This window comes from Puma concolor, chromosome B1, assembly GCF_028749965.1.
Source record: "Puma concolor isolate L17-30 chromosome B1, mPumCon1.1.hap2, whole genome shotgun sequence".
NCBI lineage: Eukaryota > Metazoa > Chordata > Mammalia > Carnivora > Felidae > Puma > Puma concolor.
This window is the reverse complement of record NC_141670.1, coordinates 123,001,530-123,025,580: the sequence shown is the minus strand read 5'-3', so window position 1 is coordinate 123,025,580 and position 24,051 is coordinate 123,001,530. Positions and strand designations below refer to the sequence as shown.

General features: G+C 40.4%; 1 non-coding gene across 1 annotated transcript; it reads right to left on the bottom strand.

Annotated features, from left to right (window-relative positions):
• Positions 1 to 1,957: 1,957 nt before the first annotated feature.
• On the bottom strand, positions 1,958 to 2,152 carry LOC147581857 (U2 spliceosomal RNA). The gene has a single exon (XR_015250686.1). It is a non-coding gene; the product is annotated as a U2 spliceosomal RNA (small nuclear RNA).
• Positions 2,153 to 24,051: the final 21,899 nt, after the last annotated feature.

Here is a 24,051-nt window from a genome sequence, read left to right as displayed (position 1 = left end):
AAGACCCACATTGAAATAGGAAAGGCTGGGGTGCCTGGGTGGCTTGGTCGGTTAAGCGTCCGAATTCAGCTCAGGTCATGATCTCGTGGTCCATGAGTTCGAGCCCCACGTCGGGCTCTGTGCTGACGGCTCAGAGCCTGGAGCCTGTTTCGGATTCTGTGTCTCCCTCTCTCTCTGCCCCTCCCCTGTTCATGCTCTGTCTCTCTCTGTCTCAAAAATAAATAAATGTTAAAAAAAATTAAAAAAAAAAAAGAAATAGGAAAGGCTGAGACATGCCATAAACCTCACCCCCAGCACAACACCATACAGTTGGGAGGCAACCCCCAACTCCTATCTTCTCCTTGAGGTATAAAAGGCTTGGACTATACATTTAGTGCCCCAACTTTTAAGGCTGCTGCTTAAGGGACAGGCCCTCATATTAGGTCCCCTAGCTCTGAAAGCCAGTGGAGTTTGTGTCCACAAGTCCCACGGGACTACAGCAAACAAGGAAAACCCTAAAAATCAGTTGCATTTCTGTATACTAATAACAAATTAGTAGAAAAAGAAATTAAGAAAATAATCCCATTTTCTATGCCATCAAAAAGAATAAAATACAAAAGGAAAAATGTAATCACGAGGGTGAAACATCTCTACATGGAAAACTATAAAACATCGTTGAAATAAATTGAAGAAGCCAAAAATAAATGGAAAGATATTCTGTGTTCATGGACTGGAAGAATTAACATTGTTAAAATGTTCATACATTTAAAGATTCAGTGCAACCCCTATTAAAACTCAAAATGGCTTTTTCACCAAAATAGACAAAAACAATCTGAAATTCATACACAACCACAAAAGACCCCAAATTGCCAAAATAATAAGAAAGATCAAAGCTGAAGGCATCATACTTCTTGGTTTCAAACTATATTACAAAACAATAGCAATCAAAACAGTGTAGTGTTGTCATAAAAACAGACACACGGGTCAGTGGAACAGAATAGAGAGCACAGAAATAAACCCCCGTGTATATGGTTAATTAATTTATGGCAAAGGAGTCAAGACTATGCAATAGGGAAAGGATAGTCATCAATTAACAGTGTTGCAAAAATTGGTTATTCACATGAAAAAGAATGAAACCGTCCCCTGTCTTACACCATGCACAAAAAATCTAATTAAAATGTATTAAATACATGAACATAAGATCTGAAAAGGCAAATGTCCTAGAAGAAAACATAGAAGGTAAGCTGCTTGACATTGGTATTGGCAATGATTTTTTTGGAAAACAAGTGGGACTAAATCAAATTAAAAAGCTTCTGCACAGCAAAGAAAAGCATTAACAAAACGAAAAGCCAACCTGTGAAATGGGAGAAAATATTTGCAAATCACATACCTGATATGGTATTAACATCCAAAATACATGAAATCTCATACAGCTCAATAGCAAATTCCCTCACAAATAACCCAATTTAAAAAAGGGCAAAGGACCTGCATAAACATTTTCCCATAGAAGACATACAAATAGCCAAGAGGTACAGGGAAAGGTGTTTGACATTGTTAATTATCAGGTAAATGCAAATCAAAACCATGATGAGGGGTGTTTAGGTGGCTCAGTCAGTCTTGATTTCAGCTCAGGTCATGATCTCATGGTTGGTGGGTTCTAGCCCTGAGTTGGGCTCTGCGCTGATAGTGTGGAGCCTGTTTGAGAGTTTCTCCTTCTCTCTCTCTCTCTCTCTCTGTACCCCTCCCCTGCTCACATGCGCTCTCTCTCCAAATAAATAAGTAAACATCAAAAAAACCGCACCAAAACAACAGCAGAAAACAAAAAAACAAAAACACAATGAGATGCCACCTCACATCTGTTAGGATATCTATTATCAAAAAGCCAAGGCATAACAAAAGCTGGTGAGGATGTGGAGAAAAGGGAACCCTGTATACTGTTAGTGGGAATGTAAACTGGTACACCATTACAGAAAAAAATATGGGGTTTCCTCAAGCAGTTAAAAATAGAACTACATATGATACAGGAACCTTACTTCTGAGTATGAATCCAAAAGAAATAAAATCAGCATTTTGATAGATATATGTAGTCCCATGTTTATTGCAGCATTATTTACAATAATGAAGTTATGGAAACAACCTGCACTTGATCTTAGCCAAAAGGCCGAGAAGCGATGGAAACATCAAGTATCAGTTGATGGATGAATGGATAAAGAAAATAGGGCATATGTATACAATGGACTATAACTCAGCCCTTAAAAAGAAGGAAATCTTGTCATTTGCAACAACACGGAAGAAACTGGAGAGTATTATGCTGAGTGAAATGAGCCAGACAGAGAAGGACAAACACCGCATGGTATCATTTATATGTGGAATCCAAAAAAGTTTAAAAAGTTGAACTCATAGAAACAGAATAGAAGGATGAGTGCCAGAGATTGGGGTGGGTGGGGAAAATGGAGAGAGGTTGGTAAAGAGATACAAACTTTCAGTTGTAAGATGCATAAGATCTGAGGATCCCATTATAACTTGGTGACTCTAGTTGATAATATTGTATACTTGAAATTTGTTGAGAGTAGGAACTAAGTATTCTCTCTCTCTCTCTCTCTCACACACACACACACACACACACACATACACACACAAAAGAAAAAAGAAAAAAAGTAAATATGGGAGGTGATGGATGTGGATGAACTCAATGGAGAGAATCCTTTCACAATGCATCATGTTGCATACACTTTTATTTGTCAATTAGACATCAATAAAGTTGAAAAAAAGAAAAAGTATTTATAGAATTTCTATGAGGCTTAAATATTAAATATCCATGAAGTGCTCAGAACTATACGCACGCAAGCATCTAGAAATCAATAAATGTTAGCAAATATTTCTATCAGAAAGAAGGAAGGAAGGAAGGAAGGAAGGAAGGAAGGAAGGAAGGAAGGAAGGAAGGAAAGAAAGAAAGGTAAAAAAAAGAGAAAGAAAGAGAGAGAGAAAGAGAAAAAAAGAAAAGAAAGAACCATGCCTTATGGCTAGTTTTTCCAATGATGGAGCTGAAAAAGGGTGCAAAATGGATTCTGATGCTAAGAACTCAAATTCATGGCTAGCTATTTAACTCTCCTCTCCTATTTATGCCTATGTGGGGACTAGTGGGTGGTTCCTCAAGAATAGGCTAGCAACCAGCGATTGTCCATCTCTACTTGCTTGACTTTGCCTTACAATGAACAGAAGATTTTACCTGTTCTTCTCATTAAAGGTATGAATTTGGATTCTAGTTTCTTTGTCAGTCAAATGAGGAATTAAAGCCATATAACCATGGTGAAGCTATAACCATCCCTAGTTTATTTATTTGTTACCACTGTATCCTTAAAGTGTTATTCATGTTTATCGCATCCAGGAGCCTCATGGACTCTTCCAAGATTTTTTCCTTCCCCTTGTTTGTACCATAGCATTGACAATAGCCTAGCACACGGTAAGTGCTCTCTGTGTCTGAACTGATGTGAGTCATTTGTGGCTATTACTAAATCCATAGACACTGCTATACTTCCTAATTTCAAAATGCTCTTCCCCTGCTCTCTCTGTACTGAAATACTTACGAGGCTATTCGGCGCTCAGAGAAAATCAGGCTTTAGCACCACTGAAGCTACCTTCTCTCTTTAGTCAATGGTTCTGTTGAAAGCTCATTTTAATAAATGCACCAGAGAGGCATTTTTGAATAGAAAACAGTCATTCAGCTTTGTGGAATGTCCAGGTGGAATAAGTATTAGATGCTTTTGTTATTTCTGCCACTTTGGTTAATGAAGCCGTTGCCTTTACAATATAATTAGAGCAAGAACAATCCTCTCACCAAATATAAAGCAACACACATAGGTCTCGTTACTAGAGTGTCCCTCTGAAGAGTCACAGGAAACATTCAAATACAGGGCTTGACGTATTAGGGTAAATGCAGCCAATTAAGAAAATGGTAAGTAATTTCATGAGAGAAATTCCAATTCTTACTAAAGATGTTCAGTGTCCCTTTGGTGTCAAACCACCTTTTGTTTTTTAAGATCCAGAGAAAGTGGCTGCATAATTGTGTTTTTGTTTTCTCTGGATGAGGCATTATTGTAAGAACATTTATGGTAACATTTATGCTTCTAAATGCAGAGTGGGAATTTGAGGAGAAAAAAAAAAATGCCACCATACTTATCTCTCTGAGACCGAAGACAAAATTAGTCTTTTAAATTCAGTGGTCTAACTGCTCAGAGTGCCAGATAAGTCAACGAAAAGCACCGAACTCCCAAGAGAAACAATTCAGCTCTTCTTCATGGTCTATTAGGTTAGAAACTGTCTATTAGACAAGACTTTCTTCGGTCTACCTCATAGAAATTGGTATTATACATAAAGTGTCAACTCTCCACACTAGTTAGCTTCACATTTTCATTGCCTGATTTTCCTTCCATCCATTCATCCAGCACATCCCCCAAAATGCCCCATGCGTGTTTTATAGAACAAGCATTTGTTCTATAAACTTGATAAATATGTACATCTTTCTCAGCCCAAAATACCTACATACAGTCAAGAAAACGGGCTCTGTAGAATTGAAACATCTTGGGCTTTAGTTGAGATACACTAATTTCCTCCACTAGACTAAATGGCTTGAGATCCGTATCGATCGTTTATAGTTACTGTAGTCGAAGGAGAATGACTTTTTTAAGCCATGCAACAACCTACATTTGAGTTTGGCAGAAATACCCACTAAATATTTACGCATCTTTGAATTAAGAAAGCAGGATCGAACACATAGAGTACATCATGTTTGGATTTGTAAAATGTGTGAGATTTAAGTTTGCAGGGTTTTGACATAGGGTTACATGCTGTTTACTAGGAAGAAGTAGACATTCTAATGCCATTTCTTTGCCCAAACTTCCTTCTCTTTCATTCAAAGATGCTAGGCACCTTTAGGAAGTAAGGAGCTTGGTTAAAAGAGTCTGAGGTTTAGCATCTGAGAGTATATAATTCACATCTCCACCCTGTCATTTACCAGCTTTGTGGCCTTTGGCCACCTCTTAATCTACTTAAATCTTATAAAATGCAGCCAATAACACTTGCTTTACAGGATGAATGTCCAGGAAAAAGTCGACATTTACATTGGTTGGTTTTTATTCGTAGCAGAGGCGAAATAAATGGCAACTGTTCATTTACCACACTGTTCTGTGTTTTTAATGTGGTTTTAATACTTTGTTTGAGGAATCCTCTATAATAGATGGTGTTTTAACTGAGTACAACTAAAAGCATATTGTAATTTATAATAACCTTTATAGATAAAAAAATTCCTAGAGCCATTTATTCTGTTATTAATAATATTTACTCTAGTCACTAAATAAAGGCTATCTAACTCACACATTATAATTTTCTATTCTAGATCTCTAGATCAACATGGTTGTTCCTTCCAGGGCCAGGCAGAGTGGCCTGTCACATATGGCAAAACCATTTGTGTATATTTGTAAAAGAAATAGCTTGAGTTGTTAGTTTGGCGAAGAGCAGAGATGTGCTTGGGAATCACTTAGAAATGAACAGAGTGCGGATAATTTAGGACACCTACAGAACAGAATGACTAAATTGTTTTAAAGGTTGATGTGTAGGATGGAGAGGGACATTTATCAAGACAAGAACCAGTATGAGGTTCATTGCACAAAGCAGTAAAATGGTAGGGGTGGAAGTGATAAAAACATGCTGTGGGTTTTTTTTTTTTAGCCTTCACTTGGTCAGACTGTGGGAGGGTAAACAGATTGAAGACCCAGTTTGCTTATCGACAGAATAGCTGAGAGAAAATTACATGAAAATGAGAAAAGACATTTTGGGTCATTCTGCTGTATTTGAAGTGAAAACTTTACAGACGCAATGCTGACAAAGAACGAACTTTAATTAAACCTGGGTTGTTTGTGTGGTTATTCTTCCCCTGAGGAATTCTTCTTTAGAGACATGACAGCCCTTCTGTGTTATTTTTTATTGGATTTTGTGTAATTTCCCCCGCTCCCTTCAGCAATGGTATCATTGATGCAGTGGTGTTCGTTTCTAGAAGCCCTCTCTGACTTATATCGTGACCTCATTGGCATTTAATTTAAACGCAAGAAGCAAGAAGCGAACAACATTCCTCTTTTACAGGTGAAGTATCTGCAAAGTCTAGGGTATTGAACACAGTGGCTAGTAGTTTGAAATTTCTGATATCAACATCTCAAGTGTGCCCAATATTTTTGTTGAAACTGTATAGTAAAACTAAGGCCTCATACTTGGCTGTGTTCAGTTGCAAATATTTTCACAAAAAACCAAGAGAAAGTAAGACAAGATGGAGGTCGCAGGGGAAGGCTCCTGTGTTGGAGAAGCTCTTTCTTTGGGTTCAGAGCCTGTTGAGGTGCTGGTGGGGGGGGTGGCTGCAGAACACTGAGGCACTATATGTGATGGACCAGAAAGGGAAAAATTGAGGAATCACATTCTGGAAGAGATGCAAAAGATCTGAAGAGAGCATTTTTAGGAAACAGGGGAGGCGAGGGAAGGAGAAATGCCATGTTAAAGAGGCTGAGGGAGACTGCCAGCTGACCTGGGCTGGACGGATTCCGGAGATGGAGTGTTCATTCCCTCAGTGGCTCTTATGCTTCTGGCACATGGGCAAGGACAAATTATGCTTTTTAAAAGACCTGGGAGAGATGGTCAGAATCACTCAAGGGCATCCCAGCTCTGGTTATGACTGTGCCACCAACAAACTCACTAGGTGACCGGAAACTAGTAATTCATCTCTAAGAGGAGGGAGTCCAATTAAAATGATCACTGAAGACGTCCTCAGGCATTTTGGATGTTGTTAATATTAATTCTGTTAAGGGAACGACACAGAACCACTGTGACTGGAGAGAAAAATCAGGGACTTTGATGGAAAGTAGTCAAAGGCAATATTTGCACATATGACCCTCAGATCTGCAGGCTTTGGAATGTGAAGGAAAACACCAGACGGAGGGTTTTTTCTTTGCTCTGAAGTCTTGCTGTGTTAGAAGCCGGTTGACAACATGTCCATTGCCGGGCTTTGCGTCCTTCCAATACCACTATCAGCTTTGGAAATTCACTTTAAGGAAGGCCAGAATTTGCACTTAGAATGCAAGGGAGATAAGAAGTAGGTGACTATTTCTTCTTAGAAGCTGGGATCGTGAAGACCACAGAATTTACGTTTGGAGGCTGCGAGCCTGTCACCCTGGCCTAGAGCTTCATAATTCTAGTGTCGAACACGTATAAGGACCTGTCTGTATGGAGGGCTGTACTGAGCCACTACACTTTGGGTTCTTTATAATTAGTGTGCCGTTGGTAGCAAAACAAATGCTCGTTTAAAAGAACTTAACTTTTGGGGTGTCTGGGTGGCTCAGTTGGTTAAGGGTCCGGCTTTGGCTCAGGTCATGATCTCATGGTTCGTGAGTTTGAGCCCTGCAGTGAGCTCTCAGCTATTGGCACAGACCTGCTTTGGTCTTCTGTCCGCCTCTCCCTCTGCCTCTCCCCGTCTCTCTCTCTCTCTCTCTCTCTCTCTGTCTGTCTCAAAAATAAACGTTAAAAAAAAAAATAAAAGAACTTAACTTTGGACAGTTGGTATTTACTGAGAGGACCTTACTGTTGGGGGAAATGGCAATTAGCTAGCATTTATTGCTGTGGGTAACCTACCATGCTTTTCCATCTTGATTTACAGTGAAATGTGGAGTAACTGTCCACTAAGTAAGGAATTTTCCTCCTGCCTATTTAATTCCTCACCTTTGTTTTCCAAAATAATTTTAATAGCTAGAACACTTTTTTCCCTCTGGTGTTTTCTCATCTGTATGGAGTTATTCAATTTCAATAAAAAAATTAATTCGGAAATTCTATCCAAATCCTAAGCCTGATTTATTACTGTTTTCACCTCTGGACGGCCATCTTGCCTTAGGTAATTACCTCATTGGATGTGGCCTCAGGATGTGTTTCTACGACTCTAGATTCCCTGTCTGCTAATGAAAAGTATAATCAAACAGCTGGTTGTTCTGCAAATTCCAAACCGGCAGAATAGTTATCTTCAATTCACTGAATATAGACAGAACCAGGTGGTTATTTCTTCAGTGTGGTCTATTTGTTACTGGGACTCAGACTATTAAAGGCCAACAGCACCTCTTAGCTACACTGTACTTATGTGTGGTAGGGTAAAGGGGAGAGGGGGATGGGATTAGATGGTTTGAACCTTTCAGAGCAGTCTCACCTTTTCTAGCACAAAGCGTTTTTCCTCTCTGCTTTTAACACCTGCCTTTAGAATTTTAGTGAGAGCTAAAAGGTCTCCTTTCATTCTTGATATTGATCTTTGAAGAACTCAAGTGGTCCCTTGCAGAAATCACAAGGGTCATTTCTCACGGTAAATTTTAATAAAAACCCAATATGGATGATAAAAACTTACTCCAGTGACGTAAATAATTTGGTTAAAATTTAGTTACTCATTGGTCGATCCCTTCATTCAACAAGTTAACGAAGTGGCTACTCTGAGCCCACCTAGTCCTTAAAGAACCAGGTAATTCCATACAATTAAAAAAATTAATGTTTATTTATTTTTGAGAGAGAGAGAGAGAGAGAGAGAGAGAGAGTGGGGGAGGGGCAGAGAGAGAGGGGGAGTCACAGAATCCGAAGCAGGCTCCAGACTCTGAGCTGTCAGCACAGAGCCTGACACAGGGCTCGAACCCATGAACTGTGAGATCGTGACCTGAGCCGAAGTCGGTCGCTTAACGGACTGAGCCACCCAGGCACCCCAATTCCATACAATTCTTGCAGCTGGGTTCGCTGATTGTTATTCTGGATAGCTTACCATAGGTGCTTTACAGATTGCACAAAGGCTTCAGTTTTTCATTCACTTTGTTTCAAGTTAGAAGGTTAAGAAAATATGCCATATAAACTTTTGACGGGCCATAGGCCTTATTTAATTTGGAAATGCACAAGCCATGATTCTATTTGGAGATACTGAAGCCCAAGGAAATTTTCAGAAGAATTGAAAATGATTCGGAAGTTAAGATCTAGAGACACTGACATCTAAACATGTTTCGATTTTAAGCCAGATCAGAAAAAGCAGGTGACAGGAGATCATTCAAAAGTATCCAAAAGAAGCCTGGTCCTGCTCCTAGGGTTGTATGCACCCCGCATGTGTTGGGCATGAGGGGCTGGGCTAACTACATACTAAGGCCAAAGTCAAAATAGGCGAGGGGAAACCCAAATGACACCCAACAGGGATTATACAGATGTACAAATGGGGTGCTGCAAATAGGAGAAGGAATGGTAATGTTAGAAGTAGGAATATCTGCACCACATAAAGTTGGTAAGGGCAAGCAATTCAGGATTAAAAGTCAGCAAAAACATTTTTGCTAAATGCCCATTTTTTTATGAGCACTGGCAACCTCCAAAGGTGAAAGCCTGGAGGTTTAAAAACATGTTATGGGACAGGGCAAGAGCCACTTGCAAACGCAGTGTATTAGTTTCCTGTGGCTGCTCTAACAAATTAGCATAAACCTGGTGGGTGGCTTGAAACAGAACTTTATTCTCTCACAACTCTGAATGCCACAAATTGAAATCAGTTTCACTGGGCTGAAATGAAGGTTTCAGTCGGGCCATACTTCTTGTGGAGGCTCAGGGTGGCTTCTGGTGGTTGCTGTCTCTCTTTGGCTTTGGCTCTATCACTAATCTCTGCTGGGGTCACACTCCTCTGTGTGTGTAAAGTCTCCCTTTAGCTCCCTTTTACAAAGATACATGTGATTACATTTAGGGCCTACCCAGATAATCCAGGATAATCTCCCCATTTCAAAATCCTTGATTTAGTCATCGGCAAGGACACCGCCCCCTTAAAACTACATTAAGTATCACATAAGGTAATATGTTTCGGGGCCACAGATTTGAGGATTAGGCATGGATATCTTTTGGGGGGCATATTTTCAGCCTACCACCCCTAGAATTCTCAAGTGATGAGAAAGGCCAGATTTGACTGGCACGGTGGTAGGAAAGACTTTCATAAAACTTGGCCCATTGAAAATATTTCACTTCCCATTCTATCTCCTGTCTTTCCAGGAAGAAACACAGAAGCCAGACAAGCAATGACAACTATCTACTGCAATAGCTTATCATACTTGTCTTGTGAGGAACATCTTGAATACAACCCTAGAGCCATGCTGAAGGTTCTAGGCTGGTAAGTTTCCTGTGGAGGAGGAAAAGGGTAGGAGGGAAAAAAGGGACACAAGAACAGAGAGAAGAGGGAAAGAGGGGGCGGGGAGGAGTAAGACCCACTAGAGGGACGAGAAACTATCCAAGGCACATCAGATTTCTGTCCTTAAAACCAGAAGTTGTAGCCATTTTGATGGAATTGATCATATGTTTACAATCAGACAGTAACTAAATATTATAAGACATTGTGTGAACATTAAATAAGTATTATTCATATGAAATCATGTGTCTGGGTCATTCCATCTGAATAATGGACACAGCCTGAGTAGAAGAATCAAATATCACCTCTTCTCTGAAACTGTTTTCGAGTGCTCTGTGTAGAATTACTCATTTGCTCTTGTTGGCTCCCAGAGTACAGCACACATTCACCGACAGTGCTGCTTAGGACCATACATGGCACACTTTTCAATCCTACTGGATCGAAAGCTCACTGGCTGTGAGCTTTGTGGGAAGAGGAATTCTGTCCATATAACTAATATTTAATGAGAACTTGTGATGCGCAGACCACTTTAAATACTCCTACAAGATAACTATTTTGTTCCCATTGAAAATTTTTTTTAACATTTATTTATTTTTGAGAGACAGAGCACAAGTGGGGAGGGGCAGAGAGAGAGAAGGAGACAGAATCCGAAGCAGGCTCCAGGCTCTGAGCTGTCAGCACAGAGCCTGATGTGGGGCTCGAACTCACAAACCGTGAGATCATGACCTGAGCTGAAGTTGGAAGCTCAACCAACTGAGCCACCCAGGCGCCCCAATTTTGTTCTCATTTTAAAGATGATAAAGCCAAAGCAAAGAAGGTTACGTATTGTCAAGGTCACATGGCAAGAGAGAGGTAGAGCTGGGATTTGAAAGTAGACGATCCTGATTCCCAAATCTTCACTCTTACATAATCTAATACATTATGCTACCCTGCACCTAACATAGTAAGATAGTTCAGTTCCTTGCACTGTTAGTGGTCAGATTCTTTCAAAATCCAATACATAAACTATGCGTATGAAACATAACTTGATTTTACTCTGTTTTTGTTTGGTTTCCAGGGTTTATTTTAAAGGAAGGTTATTGCCTTACATTTTGGATTACATTTTTTCCCAACTGAGGAAAAGTGTGAAATGCCATTAATTAAGTAATCAAACAATGTAAGCTGTAAACTGTTGTGATAATCTCAAACTTCGAACAGGTTCCGTTGATGTTAGACTGAGGAGAGGGAAGGGAAAATGAAGGTGTTACTCTGAGTTTGTTTTCCTAAGAGATGTAATTTATTTAGCGGAGCTCAAAAGTGCTCTCAGAAGGACAGGATGTACATTCAATCTACATCGTGAATACAAAGAAGTGGACAAGAGGAGAGTTTGTGGAAGGACCGAGCCACCGTACTGCAGTCATTGCTGTTTTCAATAAACATTCGTTGGGTGCCCGTCTGTTCAGAGTTCTTCAAGAAGAAACTCATAATGTAAGTTGCTGAATAGTATCTCCACTTACCTTGTGAACCACCAAGAAATCCGGGAATGTCACTCTGTAGTTTGAACTTTGGTGAACTTCTCTCTTCTTCTTAGAGAAGCTAGTAGTGACTTGCTTTCTGGTGATACCTCCATGACTATCTTCATAAGCGTTTGTCAAAAATATTTGCTGAATGGATGAATAAGTGGATCGGTCAGTCAGTTGAGAAAGTTTGACTATTCCCAGTGAAAAGTAGCAAAAGACGTTATATTTTACTGGGTTAGGACACTGGTTTGATTTGAAGATTTTAGACATTGTCAAGGAATTTATCATTTCTCTTTTCCCTACTTCACATTTGTCTTCCTTTTCCTCCTTTTCTTCTCTCGATCTTTTTTCTCTTTCCCTACTTTTCACTCCTCCCCATCCTTCTCCAACTACTATGAATATCTCCATGATCCCTAACCAGATAGATACCTGTGTTTATGAGGAAAAGAATTGAATTTTAAAAATGTGATTTTGGGGCGCCTGGGTGGCGCAGTCGGTTAAGCGTCCGACTTCAGCCAGGTCACGATCTCGCAGTCCGTGAGTTCGAGCCCCGCGTCAGGCTCTGGGCTGATGGCTCAGAGCCTGGAGCCTGTTTCCGATTCTGTGTCTCCCTCTCTCTCTGCCCCTCCCCCATTCATGCTCTGTCTCTCTCTGTCCCAAAAATAAATAAAAAAACCGTTGAAAAAAAAATTAAAAATGTGATTTTGATTTAACTTACTAGGGCTTGAGATGTTAGTGAGGTATCAGGAAGTTACGATGTGAGCATATACATTAAGAGAGAAGTTGGGGTTCTCACGTGGATTTGGACTTTATCTAGCATGAAGGCGATATTCGAAGGTACGGGCACAGATGTGACCACACTGCCTTAAACATAGCAGCAAAGTTTACTTTGAAACGCTAGTTCTCTTATTCGAATTAATACTAACAACAACGGAGCCGTTAGCAGTTAACAGTGCTTGCTCCGGGCCTGGCATCGTTCCTGGTGATACAGTTATCAAATTCCTATGGCAATGATGATACTAATATCTGATTTTGCAGGTTGTCTGCTAACTTTGGTAATCGTCATCAAATTGTTATTTATCCAATTTCATTTGTTTCTCATTGTGTGATTTGGGACAAGGTATATTGACAAATACATACGTATCTTCTAAGGTATATCTATTTTTTTTCTGTTGCCATGGTCTTATCTTTACGTCTTTTGTCGTTACTGCTGCCAAAACTCGCATGCTTTTTTACTCTGTCCTTTACTTTTATGCATAACGGCGATCACAGAGATCATTGGTCGAGTGTCGTGCTTACTCCATGGCAGACATTACACTCTTTATCTTATCTAAACCTCATAACAGCTATACAAGATAGCTTCCATTATGATTTCTATTTTATATGTGAGGGGAGTGAGGCTTATTAAGGATCACTGATTTGTTCAAGAAGGCACGGCTATTCAGGTGGAGTTGGAAATGATATCTGGATACAGATACCATGTGATTCACTGGCAATCTAGCTATCGGATGATACTGTCTCTTCTTTACTTTTTCTTGCAGACTATAAACATGCTTGAGGCTCCTGCATTCTTTTTTTTTGTTGGGGCATAATCACATATAACATGATACGAGTATTAGGTGTACAACATGATTTGAAATTTGTATATATCACAAAATGTCCACTACAATAAATCCAGTTAACATCGGTCATCGTATAGCTATAGTTTTTTTTTCTCGTGATGAGAACTTTAATTATGTAATCTCCTAGCTACTTTCAAATCTTCAGTAAAGTAAAATTCACTGTAATCAGCATGCTATACACTACATCGCTATGACTTATTCCTTTTATAGGTGAAAATGTGTACCTTTTAACCCCCTTTATCCATTTCATGCAACCTCCACCCCTTACCTCAGGCAACCACCAATCTGTTCTCAGTAACCATTAGCTCAGCTAGGCATGTTTTTTGTTGTTTTTTGGATCGCACATATCAGTGAGAACATCTGGTATTTGCCTTTTCCTACCTGACATATTTTACTGAGCATAATGCCCTCAGAGTTTATCCATGTTATCACAAGTGGCAAAATTGTATTCTTTTTTATGGCTGAATGATACTGCAGTGCGCATGCGCGCACGTGTGTGTGTGTGTGTGTGTGTGTGTGTGTGTGTGTGTGTGTATCACATCTTCTTTATCCGTTCATCCATCAATGGACATTTAGATTGTTTCCATATCTTGCCTATTGTAAATAATACAGCAATGAACATGGGAGTGCGTGTATCTTTTCACATTAGCGTTTTTGTTTTCTTGATGTCAATGCCCAGAAGTGGAATTGCTGGATCATCCTGTAGATTTATTTTACATTTTTTTTGGGAATCTGCACACTGTTTTCCACAGTGGCTGTACCGATTTCCATCTCTGCAAGCCGTGCACAAAGGTTTTCTCTTCTCCACGTCCTTGCCAGCCTTGTTATTTTGTCTCTTTCTGTCAACAGCCGTCCTCACAGGGGTGAGGCCATATCTCATTGTGAAAACTCTTGCGTCTTGACATTACGTCCTTCTTTTGCTTTCACCCTTTCTCATGACTTTTTTACTAGTTAGGCTTGTTTGAAGGACAGACTGCAGTCACTTTATCGGTACCTTCCTTTCCCACGGCACTCTGGTGCTCACCACCATGCTTAAACTGCTTTGGCCAAGGTGCCCAATGGCTAAACCCAATGGATACTTCTGCCCTTTCCTTATATGCTCCTATGACCCTTCATGCTTTTTTGAGAATGCTCTAATCACATGGTTTCCTTGACACAATTTTTCTTTGGTCTTCTTTTACCTCAAGCTTCTCCTGTAGGTGGTGGTCAAGTGTTCTCTCGTCGTTCATGATAAACACCCTCCCTATGCGATCCATTCATGTTTACCATTTTAACTGTTATTTCTTCCAAAGCAACAGATTCATGCCAATTCCTTTCTGGATATATACGTTGGTATGTTTCTCGAACACTTTAAGATGAACAATTACCGCCTAGTCTTCCTCCTGGGTTCCTGGTCACAGCAAACAGCAGCACCCTTTACTTGTTTATACGGACTGGAAACCTGGAGTCAGCCTAGATCCTTCCCTTCACCATCCATTATATTTCACTCCCTAAATGCACCTTACATTCATCCCATTCTCTATGTGTGTATCGTTCACTTTCATTCCCATAGTGCCTGGTTTTGCCCTTAGCAAACCTATCATTCATGCTGTGGCCAGAATAATTTACCTGAGAAAACTCTTCACTCCTTTATTTGCTTCATTTATTTATATAATGTGTTTAGTAACCCCAATTTAACACACCGATGCTGGAGTGCTCTCTTAGAACCAAGCCATATAGGTACCCTACAGTACAAGGATGATTGTATCACTTCCTAAGACCCTCTAAAGGATTCGTACAGCAGTTAAGATGAAAATTTAAATCCTTTATGGCCTTCAAGCACCTGCTGGTGCCCTCTGCTTGTTTCTCAGCCTCATTTGGAACCACTTGCCATCTTGTCCTTGACATAGGCCTTACAGTTTATGTGACCTGCTATATAGCTTCCTGCCTCAGGTCCCTTGTATGTGTTACACCCTCATTGCCACAACTCCCTACCCTGATATACATACATCTTTAAATGAAAATAAAATGAAATTTTATTATTGCAATTTTTTCTAGGATCTCACAGAACTGTGTCCCTTTCCTTCAGACTACTTCATTCAGTTTGTAATTAGATAATCAGAAATATGGGGTAGTTTGATTAGTGGCTATCTTTCTTATTTCCTGTTTGGCAAAAACAATGTCAACTTTGTTTATCATGGCAACCCTGCATAAGTACTGTGCATATAGTAGGCACTTAATAAATGTTAACTAAATGGATGCTCATTGTTGTAGGGGACCTCCTTCTTTTTTTTTTCCTCTGAGATTTATCTTCAATAGACCATTTGTCTAGAATAAATGGCAAATGGGATTTTCTGATTGTAAAGAAATCTTGATCTTGCTTAAAACATGCAACACACACACACACACACACACACACACGCACACACACACACTGCAAATAAGAAAGTCCATGTGGGGAAGGCAGATGTTTTCATTGAAGTTTTAATTTCATTTGGGATTTTCTCACAGGAGGAATGTGTTTCCTCTACCATACTCGGTTCTGAGGCACTAACTGCCACCATCCCTCTTTATATTCTGCGCCAAGAGGAAAACATTTCCTTCCTTTATTTATTCTTAGCCCTGTTGATATTTTTCCCCTGAAAAGTATTTTCTCGGTAATATGGAAGGACTGAGGTGAATATTGAAGCTCTCTAGGAAAAGACAAGTTGCTGAGCATAGGCTCACTCCATGTGAAGATTTGTTTCCCCTCCCACCACATCTCTAATCCATTGGTAGTGGCTGCCTGGAGACATGTGTGAGAGGGAATCTGAGGGCATGGCCAGTCTTGGTGGGAAAGTGCACTGTGACTAATTCATTCAACACATACTTATTGAGCGTGTGTTATATAATTAGCAGGCTGGCCAGGGGCGTGGGAGTAGAGAGACTCAGCAACCTGGCTCGTCCTTCTCCATGCACAAAGGGCTGATACAATTTTATAAGCATCTTGCTTATTTTATTCCTCCCCCTACTCAAAGCTTATCCCTCACTTACATGACTTTTGGCCACCATCTGGACTTCTTGATGTCAGAAGCAAGTCTAACAGAGAATTTTGTTTTGTCATCGGACTGGAATCAAAAGCTCTTCCCTCACTAAAACCCCCCAGTTTTCCTGACTTAAACCTTCCCATATCCATCATTCTTTCCTTCCTTCTTTCCTTCCACCCTCTCCCCTCCCTCTTAGCCTCCCTCCCTTCTTTCCTTCCCTCCTTCCTTACTTCTTTCCATCTTCCCTCCCTTCCTTCCTCCCACACTCCTTCCCTCCCTCTCACTCCCTTGCTTGCTTCTGCTTTCTCTTTTGAGAAACATACTTTGCTCCCATATAATTAGTACTGAAGGGTCTATGACGTCTCTTGAGCCTCAGTGAATAGTCTGGCCCTTAATTCTTGAGCTGTGGTGGAGACTGTTAGCTATTTATCCAACATCCACTTCTCATTCTTTCTTAATGGCCACTTATAGGTCATTGGGCAAGGAGTTTTGCACATTTGGCACTTTTCTCCTTCTTGCAGGAAAGTGGGTGTGATGGCTGGAATTTCAGGAATCATTTTGTGACTTTGAGGTTAGAAGACACGAAGGTAGAGCAGAAAGATAGATGGAGTCTGGATCCCTGTTGACCCTAGTAGAGCTACGCTTCAAGCTCTGGACTGCGTACTTTTGGACATCATTTTATATAAACCCTAATACGGTTAAGCACTCTAGTCTGGTTTCTATTTTTTGAAGCTGAATGCAATTCCTAGCAATAGGTTGGTTATTCAGCTCTGGTTTCCCCTGGATTCTTTTATTATAATAATATGCTTGTTCATGTGATACTGTCTCTTCATCCAGGAAGGACTCTTCCATCCATGTTCCTCTAAGACTGTGAGTTCCGTGAAGGCAAGGAACGCGACTCTTCTACTCGCTAGTGTTTCCTGTGTCTAGCCCGTTACCTGACAGGTAGTAGTTGGGTACATAAAGAGTTGATGTCTGAGTGAATTAATAATAACACATCCTTTCTTCAAATGCAAGTTATATTATATTAAAAAGAACTAGTGGGGAGGGGGTGCCTGAGTGGCTCAGTCATTTAAGCATCTGACTTTAGCTCAGGTCATGATCTCACGGTTTGTGAGTTCAAGCCCCGCATTGGGCTCTGTGCTGGTAACTCAGAGCCTGGAGCCTGCTTCGGGTTCTGTGTCTTCTTCTCTCTCTGCTCCTCCCCTGCTCGTGCTTTGCTTCTCTCTCTCTCAAAAATAAATAAAAACATTAAAAAAAAAAAAAGCATTACCAGGGTGCCTGTCTGGCTTAGCCAGTTAAACGTCCAACTCTTGATTTTGGCTCAGGTCATGATCTCACAGTTCGTGGGTTTGAGCCCCGGGTCGGGCTCTGCTCCAACAGCATGGTGCCTACTTGGGATTCCCTGTCTCCTTTTCTCTCTCCGCCCCTCCCCTGCTCATGCTCTCTCTCTTTCTCTCTCTCAAAAATAAATAAATAAAGCATTAAAAAAATAAAAAGAATTAGCAATCATAAAATTATCACAGAGTCAATCTCTCAATGTTTAATTGAATATTCTACTTACCTAAAGATCAATAAACACTTTTGGTTCTGTAGGTTTTGTGCAATAAGGGGGAAAATGATGTTTCACATTAAAATACAAATTTATTTTGAGATTTGATAATTTGTAAGAAAATTGAATTTAATATTTATAAACTTAACATGTCTTTGTCTAAGAATAGTCCACGCTCTCCACAGCTTACAGAATAGAAACTATGATTAAGACTTTCCAGGATATACGCCTGTACTTTATAGCACTAATGTTTGCTGAGTGCTTCCTACATATTCAGCTAAATTAAAATTGTTTTGCAGGCACTAGTAGATGTAATCCAACTGATGAAGTAAGAACCATGTTATTCCTGCACTATAGTTGAGGAAACCAAATTACAGAAAACTTAAGTAACTTGCTAGTCTTAAAGCTAACAAGCTATATGATATTTTATTTGATATTTTTTAGGGATGCGTATGTGTACATTCACTTATACGTTTATTCATTCTTCAAACACAAATTATTGTCTGTTTGTTTTTTGAATGGTTACTCACTGTCAGGCATGGTGCTAAGCTCTGGGGAAGTAGAAATACTCAGTTCCCCACATTAGGGTATATACAGTACAATGTAGCATGACACATTTTTTTTTTAAGTTTATTTATTTTGAGAGAGAGACAGAGCATGCAATCGGCAGAGGGGCAGAGAGAGAGAGAGAGAGGAGGAGAGAGAATCCCAAGCAGGCCCCACACTGTCAGCACAGAGCCCGATGCGGGGCTCGATCTCACAAACGATGAGATCATGACCTGAGCCGAAACCAAGAGCTGGACGCTTAACCAACTGAGCCACTCAGGCACCCCAATGATGTTTTGATAGAGAGGTACACCTGGGCTTTCCATCCAGACGAGTTTGAATAGAGGAAAGGAGAGATCTCAGAGACTACCCAGAGAAAATGGCAATTCTAGAAAACTACAAGAAATTCAGATTTGGCCCAGATAAAGAACGGGGAGAATGGAGTTTCATACTAAGGGAGGAAGGTGTGTAAAAGCATGAAGGTGAGGAAGCATGGCTTATTCCAGAAAACGAAGAGTAATGAATGTAGCAGAGGCACAGCCTGGAATGGGCAAAATAGAGAGATATGTGACTTTCAACTGTGATCAACTGTGGCCAGGTCACTGAGGGCTTCCTTCCCTCGAGAGAGCTCACATACTATCCTATATGTACCAAGGGGACCAAAAAACAGTGCCGTAGTTACTTTTATATTGCAGTAGAATAACTGACTGCAACGTGGAGACTAGCAAAACCCGAAGACTCGGGTGAAGGTGAATGCATTAGGGTCCTACTGTATTGTTTGAATTCAAATTTAATTGAAATGAGATCTCTTGCAAATTTTGAATGCCTATCCTCATTTAATTCTGAAAAGCTGTATGCCCATGGAGAATCTGCACTATGGTTGAGTATTTCAAATAGGGTCAAACTTCTATTTTCTGCTCCAGTGAGAAGAAACAGAGGAGTGTATAATACAAAATGGTAGATAACTTCAACTAGTTAATTCTATTTTTGAATTTAGGAATTTCTAATATCCCAAAGATGTATTCTCAAACAACAAATGGTGCTATGGAGAACCGCTGGGAGAGGCTGAACAAGTGTCCTATTGTCCCATGCTGATCTTGCCTTTCTGTCCCTAGCCTCCCTCCATTATATTCCGTGCTGGGCATTGCTGGCCAACTTCTCAAAAGGATGCACACAAATAGCTTTTTCTCAACCCTTCTGTGATGGAAGTATTATGTTAAACAATTGCAATCTCCCAATTTTTCTCTGCAGAATATGAAATGAGGAAGAGAAACAGGAGCCATCAAACAGATCAGTCAGCAGTATCCATCCGTGCCTTCCTCTATGTGGCCAGAGTGGGACTTGGGTTTATAGTTTTTTAACTGTAACTCCACATCCAAAAAGCTCTGAAAGACCGAAGTGTTCTCACGGCTGATTTGGCAGTAATACCTGATTATAAACCTGACCCAAGCTGATGAAAATTTATTTTATAATCTGCATTTTACTCGGTGTGAAGGATCACACACTTTGCTAAAAAGGATTCATATGTTTGACACTGCTTGTCAGGTTACATAATATAATGAATATGCACTTACTGCCTTTTAAAATGTTTCCCTTAAAAAATTTTATTGAGACTTGTCAATTCAGAGGCAGTTGTTAGAAATAATAGACGACGTCGTATATCCCCCATGGTAACATTTGCCATGTCTGTAGTGTTGTATCACAACTAGGAAACTGACATTGATACAAGCCATTGATCTTATTTGGTTTTTGCTGTTTTACACGCACTCTCGTTTTTGCCTCTGTGTGTGTATTTAGTTCCTTGCAATCTTGTTACATGTAGATTTGTGTGACCACCACCACAGTCAGATGCAAAAGAGTCCATCCCAAGGATCTCCGGGTGCTACCCTGTTGCAGCCACAGCCCCCTCCTGCACTGCCTATCCGCCTAACCACTGTGGCCACCACCACCAACCTACTCTCTCTTTGTAACTTTGTCACTCCAACAAGGCTAGATAAATGGAACCCTGACGTAACCTTCTGTGATTGGCATTATTCACTCAGGACGATGCCTTTGGAAATTCACACAGGTTGTTGCATGCCTTTTAATGTCTGAAAATTCTGAACTCCAAAATGCATCTAGCTCAAAGGTTTTGGATGAAAGGTTGTAGAGCTGCACTGAAGATCTGTGGCCACCGACAGAGCCCCGCCTGCTCTTTGGACCATTGAGGTTCAAACCATTGAGGAGCTGGGCCTGCAGGACCTGGGTGGTTGTGTTCCCACCAGTGGTGGGGCCTGGAAACAGTTTGAAACCTACGTTTCCGGTAGGTTTCCGAAACCTACAATCCTCCTCTGGCTTGCCTTTGCCTGGGTTTCTCATTTTCATCACATTTCCCTGCTGGCCCTAAATTCTAGCCCTAATTAGCAATCTGCTTTCCTTTTCTTGTTTCTATCAGCCCCCTTTCCCTGGGACTGCACCTGGCTTCCTATGTCACTTACACTGACTCCAATCAGCTACAGATCTGTGACTCAGGGCTCGGATTTCAGCCCGGGCCGGCCTCCGGCCTGTGTTGAATCCTCGCTGCCCCTCTGACCCCAAAAGTTGGATACAGGGTCATTCATGGAGAGCTGCCAAATTTGCATTCTCATCATCATTAGAGTAAGTTCTGATGTCAATAAAGTTAAACCTGAAGTATAGTGACTGCTTATATTCTAAAGCAAAATTTGCTCCATTTAGACTGACATACAGTTCAAAAGAGACTTTGGTAAATTCAGTAACCATAAGAAGATAATGTTCTACTCTTGACATTTGACTGAAGCTTATCTCTAGAAGTGTGCATGTTTATGTGTTCCTCTAAAATTGCTAATGATATGTAGGGAAAAGGATACAAGGCAGAATGACCGAAGGAGGGGCCTTTATTATGTTCACCCTAGAATCTCAGTTCTTTTTTCAGCCGGCTGCAATGAAAGATATCAAAATAGTCAATGTTATAATGTTATTATCCCAGTCAACCTTGATTAAAAATGCTTCCCTTTTAGAGAAAGCTAAACTGAAGGAGTTGTTGGAGCACCAAAATTTTACTTCTAGCCCTACAGCTGTTATACACAGACACATGCAGGTGAAAAGCAAACACTTCATTTCTAATAATTCATAGAATTTATTCAGGGGAAATGATTATCTGGGAAATTTCCAGATTTCACTTTTTCATCTGCTGTTTGCCAATGTGTATAGAAGTGTCAGACTGTTCTGTGATACTTTTGGTTAGCGCTGACTTGCCAAAATTTTGCTTTGGGAATGTCATTAAGATCCACTGATGCCCTGAAGAAATCACTTAGGAATGAAGAAGGAAGAGAAGAAGAAAAGATAGTATCTGATCCTGACTTAGTTTCTCATCTAAAATATTGTTAGTCTTCTTTCCAAAGACAATGAGTGACACAGATTTGGCAACTAAGAAAGAAAATAAGGGCAAATTAAAAACACATAGGGTAATTTGAGCCATCTTTTAAATCTCTATACAGAAGTAATGGAAAAACTGAGTAAGTAAGAAAGTTCTGTATTTTTTTAGGGTGCATGGAAGAAAGGAGAAAAACAAATAAACCAGCTTTCCTCCCTTGAAAGTGTTTTAAGTCTTTTTGTCTTTTTTGAAAATCATCCCATTGTCCCTAAAAATCTCCCAGAATAGCAATGAAATGGGTTCCTATGATTTTTACCTTCAGTTAAAATAGTTTTTCTTCACTCAAGTGCATTACCACTGAAGAAACAGCCATATCCATAGGTCTCTGCTTTTGCTTTGTATGTCAAAGCCACTTCCTGAAAAATAATTTTTGTTCTACTTTGCAAATCTATTCACAGTCGAACGAGTCATACAGTGCATCAGATAAAGAATACACAAGGAAGCGGATGTGTCTGGCTGGTTATCCATGATGGAATGGTGAGGTTAGGGGGCATAGATACGAAAAATAAAGGCTAATGGGTTTCTATTTTTTAGTCTAAACTATAGACATATATATTTGTTGTCGTTATCATTTGTTTGTCTCAAATACTTAAATCACAACTTCAAGTAGGCCTTAGAACCTTTTTATTACTGGGTGTCCAGAACAGGGGCTGGCCCAAAGTGGGTGCTGAATCAATATTTACTGGCCAACTGCATGCATGAATGAGGATCTCTGTATTCCTTCTCTCCCAGTCTTTAAAAAAAATATCATATGACACTCCCAGAACCTTGACCAAAGCAAGGAGGAATTTCTGAGTTTGGACTATTTATTTTGAAACTTTATTTTGAAAAGTGGGAATGCTTTGCCTGTGGAATTTGAGTTTTACATAATATAATAGCTACAGAAATAAAGTTTTTTTTTTTTTTTTTTTTTTTGCTATCCGGTTTAATTAGATAATTAGAATTCAGTAAGCTATGTAGAGGCTGCCCTTTGGGGCTCATTAAGCCAGCAGGGTTAGGAGTGTTGCAAGTGAAGAAAATCCGTTTTTGAGTCAAGCCTGTTGTTGCCGAAAAGTCACTTGGTTACTACAACACTGCTTGGGAAGAGGGATCAGCCTCGGGGCCAGATGGCAGGCGGGGATCCCGGGAGCACGAGGCGGTGAGCAGTTGAGCGGTGCAGATCGGCTTACGGGTCTGGGGCGCAGCGCTCTGGGGCGCAGCGCCCTGCGGCGGCGGGCAGGGAAGGCGGCGGGCTTCTGAGCGTGGATGTGCCGGCTCAAACAAGCTTAATCTTTTGAGCTGGCTGACCCCGGCTTCACTGAAGAAACAGTTTGAATCACAACGGTCTTTGGATTGAAATCCTAGCCCCAGCGCAACAGGAACCCTTCACTGTTGCTGCTGCTGTCCTGTTGGCTGCGAATGTTGGGGATTCCAGCGTTTCGGTCTCCAGGGCCTTCGGGTCTAAATCTTTCTACCAGCTTGAAAGTCTCACGGAGTTGTTAAAAGAAAAAAAAAAAAAAATCAAACACACAGAGCCACAGGCCCTTCGCATTTAGTTTTGCTGGACAGGGAATCATGCTAATTGGAAAACAGACCGCACAGCCTGTTTTATAAACTGAGACTTTTGTTCTTTCCCCCCTGTATTTTAAACCTGTGATTGCCATGGCCTGAATTTCTTCCCCTGAAAACAGAAGAGGTATTTTGCACCTGGATATAAAACGCTGCAAGTCTCGATAATGAGGCAGTATGCTGCTGTCTTACAAAAGGCCAGTTCTGCCATGTCGAGTTACACTTCCAATCTGCAAAACCACTGATTGTCAACAAATCTAGTTCCAAATGGCTGGATTAGGAAAAACAACAACAACAACAACAACAACAACAAACCTAGACGAAGTTTGTCATTTTGATGTTTCTGACTGTATGCTGTGTAGCTTTGTGAAGGCCCTTTTCATCATTTGAAATGGTTTTGTTTGGTCAGGCTCTTACTAAAGTGAAATGCATTTCCATGTGAATTTATTGGGGTTTGCAGCCCTATGCCTCTCCTGCCCGCCTCCTTGATTTTGGCTCTACTATCGGTTCCTTTTATTGGTTTTTGGCAAGTGGCTGAGGGCATATGTTTTAGACTTTTCTTGCCTAATTTGTGAGATTCTGCTGACATCCAGGAAAGTGCTGCAAAAACCTGTTGCTCACATCCAAGCTTGTGTGTTTCATGGCAAATCCACTAGCGCT